Consider the following 6,454-nt stretch of genomic DNA (forward strand, 5'->3'; position numbering starts at 1 on the left):
TAAGATTTTCAATAAAAACTGCAATACAATAGTCAGTAAACACTTTTTCTAAAACAAGACAACATTTCAGGTACCTATCTTAAGTATCAAGCAAGTAAGCAAGAAAGAAAATTTGCTTATACCAACACACAAAAAAAGAACGTGGCAGAGATTTGAATAAATGCAATTCCACATCTGAGGACCCATGTCTCTTTTGACGGTTCAGTTAACATTAAGCAACACAGATGTAATTTATGATAGTTATACAGCCTGGCAATATGAACAGAACAATCAACATGAGAAATGTCGATTGATAAGTGTCTGCAAAGTCTACACCGAATCTAATTCTCTGGATTCTGTTCTGTAGGTTTTTAAGCAGTCAGCACCCCACATCAGTAAAACCCATGAGATACTTTGCACATTAATGCCCAATTTTTCCTCTATGTGAGATTTAATTTTATTCCTCTGCATTTTTTATTGAGTAGGGCCAGCAAAAGAGAAAAGACACAACTAATAACATGCTGTATATGTAGCCACACCTTTAATCTTTCTGTTCTGCTACATATCAAGTAAAATTCCCTGTTAGAATGGTCACTAAGTAGACAGACATTAAGTGTTATACCTGCCCCAGACATACAAAATCTTTACTACTCCAATAAATTTTAAGAGACAAATTTTAAATTTCTCTTCTTACTTTTCACTGACTTTGGTACCAATCTAGATTCAGTAACTAACATTTTTCATTCCAATAAAGCTTGGGGGTTTTGAAAAATTACTTCTGGGCTTGTCCAGCTATTTTCTTCCTTTCCTGCACTGCATACCTGGGTATCTACATCACAGGTAAAATGCACATTCTTTATTTTCCACACCTAGAGCAGCAGTCTGTCATGCACACACAGGAGACAACAGGAATATTGCAATGCTAACAAGTAGTGTTAGAGAAAAATGCAGTATTTGTGCCCTTTCACACCTTCTCTACCTTTTCCTTTCTAGTTTTATCACTTAACTGAGAAGATAGGCATGTGTCCAACCTGTAAAAAATTCCAGATTTAAATATTTCCAGTGGCATTGACTCAGCAGGGGAAGGTCCCTAGAATTGCCTATATAAACAAACATTGATATACTTCTCTGTTAATACAAATTTGAGTAATTCAAATGCTGACACAATATTGAAATAGACTTTTTTGCCTTTCTTCCTGCATTTCTGTCTGTTTGGTATTTTGTATGCCTAACCATGAAAAATCATTTCTAAATTTGTTTGATCTGTATTAAGACTTTGTAAGGTCACGCTTGATTTAACACAATTTTTTGTGACTCTTCCTGCTGAGTTTAATCATAGCAAGATGCAGATTTCTTTCTGCTAGTGGTAAAATTCAACACAGTCAGATTTGTCCCAGGCTTTGCACATCTGTTTTGCTAATCTATACTCTGCATAGTGACAAATACAAACCACCTAAGTCATAAATTTTGCTGACTCCAGTGGATATATGTGAAACACCTGAAGTGCTGCATGACAGACAAAAGTTAAAGGAGTTTTTAAAGCCTAAGATGGTGTATTCGTTCTATAATTATTTATATGCTAATGATTACCAGCCTCTGAAGACTTGGAAGGAGTTGAAGAGATTTATTCAGGTCCCCGCAGGGTTAGACACACAGTCAGATCCTCATTCCTATTGTTTTGTGCTCCTCTGGAAGCACTGACAGCCAGAAAGTCTGTTAAGTTGGACTGGTCATGATTTGGTGGGAGATGTATTGGCCCTTGGAGCTAAAGTTTCTCTGTAACACTTTGCAAAACCATGGGACTTTGTTTAAATTTTGATACTGATCAGACTAGCATAGAAATATCTGCGGGAATCATGTAGCAACAGGCAATTCAGATCAGGATGGGCCTTATCCACTGTTTGATTGAAACAAGCAACATTTCTATTTTCTCAGTGGATTTGTTTCACGCCTAGTGACTATCCTATTTGTAATATTCAAAGCTATAGATATAACCATGCTTCAGCTTCAAATTGAATGAAATTGAATGAAATATTGAATTAAAGTTCAGATAACTGAGATCTGCTTTATCATGTTACCCGTGAAAAATATCTGAATGAGGAGCAAAACAAAAGACAATATTTTTTAACCAAACATAAGAAACTCTTCAAAAACTTCAGATTTATTTATTCTTTCCTTTTTTTCTTCCATATTTACTAGTTAATTTCTTTCTTATTATTCTTTATGAGATTTTGATGTTGACTTGACAAGATCAATTTTGTCATGATGTCAATCACTAACATTGTAACTTTTATTAAAAACTAGAAGATTTGTGATGTAGGATCTCTCTTAAGAATTATTTCAGACTAAGTATCTGTCCCATTTCTTTCACAGAATGATAACTGCTGATGATAACAAGAGTAGAGCAATTATTATTGAACCCTTTTTATAATCTGGAATGTCTGTTATTACTATTCTGTATCACTCTAAAATATGCAGCAGTACCAGCTAAATAAAACTGAATTATTTAGTATAATTTATAAAATCTCTACAAAATTTATACTTCTAATGAACACTGAGGACAATTTATACATCCTCCTTGATTCTGTCTACTGCTTTATTAATCTCTTTACATCAAGGCTTTATGGGCCTCAGGGTTTGTGACATTAAAGATTGGTGGGTGTTTTATCTACAGGTTTTCTGTCAATGAATAATGAAAATCACTATACTCGCATGAATGCAGCTTTCAATTACTCCTTCATACACAATAATTTTTCTTTTGTTTACCTCATGCAGTTTGCATCTATTGGGTTTTTATGTAAGCCTGAGGGTACTAAGTAACATTTTGTGGTTTTCTTTCCTCTTGTATTATCATCATCTATTAATTATCTACACACTTGCTGTTACACATGGTGTCCTCTCCCTCCCACATGTACACAGAGACACATGCTAAACTTCTTAAAACATCTTGTTTCAGCATTTCAACATTATATGACAGATGCCCTTCCTATAACAACCTATGATTGCTGTCTTCCTTACAGCTATAAAACCATTGGGTTTCTTGATCAAAATTCCTATATAGCACTTGCCTTTTAGAATAAGTTTCTTTTAAACACTACTCCTTTTGGTATGAAAGTAAAGGAGACTAAAATACCAGCTTTGGAAATGTATCCACAAAAATCTAAAGTGTATTTCCTCTAGCGTATGTTTGTGAATAGGTAAATGAAGATGTTGAGAGTACTCTGTGGGCCAACTGAAAAATATCAAATGTCAAAAGAAAACTCTTTTTTTAATCCATTTTATATTAGTTCAAACTGATATGGTAATTTTTTATCCAATATTGCCTAAAGAGATTGTACATTTTGCACAGAGTTCAGAACTACCTCAGGCAATTCATGATTTTGTGCAAATTATTTTCTGTGGAAAAAATAAAATACTGCATTGGAGGATGTTTAGACTCAAAAAACCTTTCATTTTCTTAAACCAAATTGCAAGATACCCTCTGAGTTCACACAGAATTTCTTCTTGATTGAACTGCTGGTCATTTGTGGTTTGGGTGGATTGTCTCTTCGCTGCAAGTCTGGCCACATCCTTTGCCAGGTGCCTTCCTCTTTCCTTGTGCTCAACTGATGTCATGTGTCACAGGTCATGAGTTTGGCTGACAAGCCTGGCACAGGGGCAGAACTATGTGCTATAGACTTCACAGGAGAACAAAAGTTGAGGAGACAACAATTTATTGGAAAAGAGTTTAATGACAGGTGAAGTTCAATGATTTCTTTTCTTAAGCTTAAGTAGATAATTGAACAACCAAAGTTATCATTTCAGTTCCTAAAGAGCTGACTCAGCCTTTATAGTAAGCAATCAAATGAGATGTGTCAGAGAACAATTTTGGGAAACTTTCATGTTTTCCATCGTTATTTGGAATAAAAACAAGAGGCAGTAAGGATTCTCTTTTTCTTTTTTTTTTTTTTTTGTATTCCTTGATGTTGATTTTTTCAGATATTTCCAAAAGAAAAATATAAAAAGGGTTCTACTTTTAAAATTAAGTTTTTTGATTACCTTTCATTTGAAAATGTGTTCTTACTTCCCAGTAAAATATTTATTGGAGTTTTTAAGAAAAAAGAAGTATCAGGACACATATGTATTGCAAATATAGATATGCATGTGTAAATGTTATGTAAATGAGGGGGTTGGAATTGGATGAACTTTAAGGTCCCTTCCAATGCAAGACTTTCTATGATTCTGTGATTAATTCATGTATTGAAAATTTACTGTTAGCAATACTGATGTTGAAACAGGAAAAAAGTTCAGGACTGATTTCTCTAGAGTAATCTACCTTATGTTAAAATTTTTCTTTAAGTCTTTCAAAAGAAAATGCTGTCAACCCTTATATTATCTAAAATTTAGTTCTATTTGACTAACCATCTAAACTGCTTTGCACTTACCTGAAATTTCTATGAAAAAGTCAAGAAGAAAGTCTTGCAAGACATTTTTTTTTTAAATTTATTTTCCTGAGAGTTATAGAAGGATTTTTAATTGTGTCACTTTTAGAAATAACACAATCTTAAAGAAACACAACCAAAACCAAACAAAACAAAAGAAACCATAACTGAAGTTCATGACTCTCATGTTCGGAGGTGTGTGTGTCTTCATTTTCATTTTAGTTTTCAATTTCACTTTCATTTTCATTTTCTTTTTCTCTGAAGATGACATGGGAAAAGAAATTCAGAGCTAGACAATCTTTTCAGAGTTATCCATTCTGTGAATGGTACGCCTATAACTATCTGTCCTAACACTTTCCTTGAAATTTTGGAATTTGAGAAGTAACCACCACCCTCCTTGCTTTTAGTTTGACAAATTATGAATCCAAAGAAGTCAATAAAATATGAGTTAGACTATATAATCTCACCCATATATAAGCAATAAACCCCACTCCTTTCTAGATGGATCAAAACTAGCTTTATGACAGATCTAAGTGTATCTAAGTGTCAATTCTATATCAGGAAGAATATTTAACTTTTTAGATTTTCCAAAGAGCTGTTGGAGTGTTGGGACCTACCTGCTGATAACAGTGTACAAGGACCAAACCTCAGCTGGTGTGAGTTGATACAGTTCTGTGGAAATTACTTTACACCATCACAGGCTTGCCCTGGTTGTTCAAGCAATGGGTCCAATGAGAGGATGATCCTGCCCTGATAAATCTGACAGTGCAGCATGTCCTGAAATAAACTGAAAAATAGAATTGGTGTAGTTTATTAGTTCTGAAGTGGAGAGAAACTTCAATGCAAATACATACAGCAGCTTGCTAATGATCAGAATCACTGGATATTAGGAATTTGCTTGAAGCTAGCAATACTTTCACAATATGGTAGTGATTAGTTTTGTTGCTTGCTAATGTTTTGTTGTTTTGTATTTAAATTGACTCAGTTTTTACAGTAGCAGTGAACCATGTTTCTATAAAACACTTCTGTTGCAAAAGCTATGAGATACGGCTAAAGGAAAAATATGATATTTCACTGTCTGAAGAAATAGAATATTTGATTTGTTCTACACCACTGTTTTAACACATGAAAACGTATGTATTTGAAGAATAGATTTGTTCCGAATGAAGTTGAAAAGGCAGTTTGTATGACTTGCATGACTACTTATCTAAGAGAAATGAACTTTTTGTCATAGACAGAGAGCAACTGGCAAAGGCTGATATACCAATAGATAACAGAAAAAATAGATAGATGTTTAACGCTGTGAAGGTATCTTCACAAAATCATAGAATGGTTTGGGTTGGAAGAGGCCTTTCCGGGTCATCTAGTCCAACTTGCACTGCAATCAGCAGAGACATCTTTCAGTAGACCAGATTGTTCAAAGCACCATCCAGTTTGGCCTTGAATATTTTCAATGACAGGATATCAAGACCTTCTCTGGGCAACCTGTTCTAGTGCCTCATCACCCTCATCATAGAAAAATGTATTCTTATGTTCAATCTAAAGTTACCATTTCTCAATTTAAACCCATTTCCCTTATCCTGTCACTACAGGCCTTGGTAAAAAATTGCCTACTCTCTTATCGACCAAAGCCCTCAAGTCCTTCTCTGTAGGCCTACTCTCAATTCATTCACCCCTTAACCTGTATTGATACCAGAGATTGCCCTGACCTATGTGCAGAACCTTACACTTGGCCTTGTTGAAGGCCTCATCTCATGAGATTCACATTGGATCACTCTTCAAGCCTGTCAAGATCCTCCTGGATGACATTCTTTCCCTCTAGGAAATCAACTTCACCATTAGGCTTGATGTTGCCTGCAAACTTGCTGAGCGTGCTCTCAATCCCACTATTTATGTCGTTGATGAAGATATTAGTATTGGTCCCAGCACAGACCTTGAGAAGCACTACTGGTTATCCATTTTCACTTGGACATTGAGCCATTGACTATAACTCTTTGTATGCATCCAGCCAGCCAGTTCCTTATTCACCTAACAGTACATCTCTCAAACCCGTC

The 6,454-nt window shown here is 34.9% G+C and overlaps 1 long non-coding RNA gene across 1 annotated transcript; it reads right to left on the reverse strand.

The window, feature by feature from the left end:
- Positions 1–3,561: 3,561 nt before the first annotated feature.
- Positions 3,562–6,007, reverse strand: LOC116796812. Its single transcript, XR_004360509.1, has 3 exons — positions 5,950–6,007; positions 5,018–5,177; positions 3,562–3,656 (listed from the first exon to the last, which is right to left on the reverse strand). It is a non-coding gene; the product is annotated as an uncharacterized LOC116796812 (long non-coding RNA).
- Positions 6,008–6,454: the final 447 nt, after the last annotated feature.

The sequence above is a fragment of the Chiroxiphia lanceolata genome, chromosome 1 (genome assembly GCF_009829145.1).
Source record: "Chiroxiphia lanceolata isolate bChiLan1 chromosome 1, bChiLan1.pri, whole genome shotgun sequence".
NCBI lineage: Eukaryota > Metazoa > Chordata > Aves > Passeriformes > Pipridae > Chiroxiphia > Chiroxiphia lanceolata.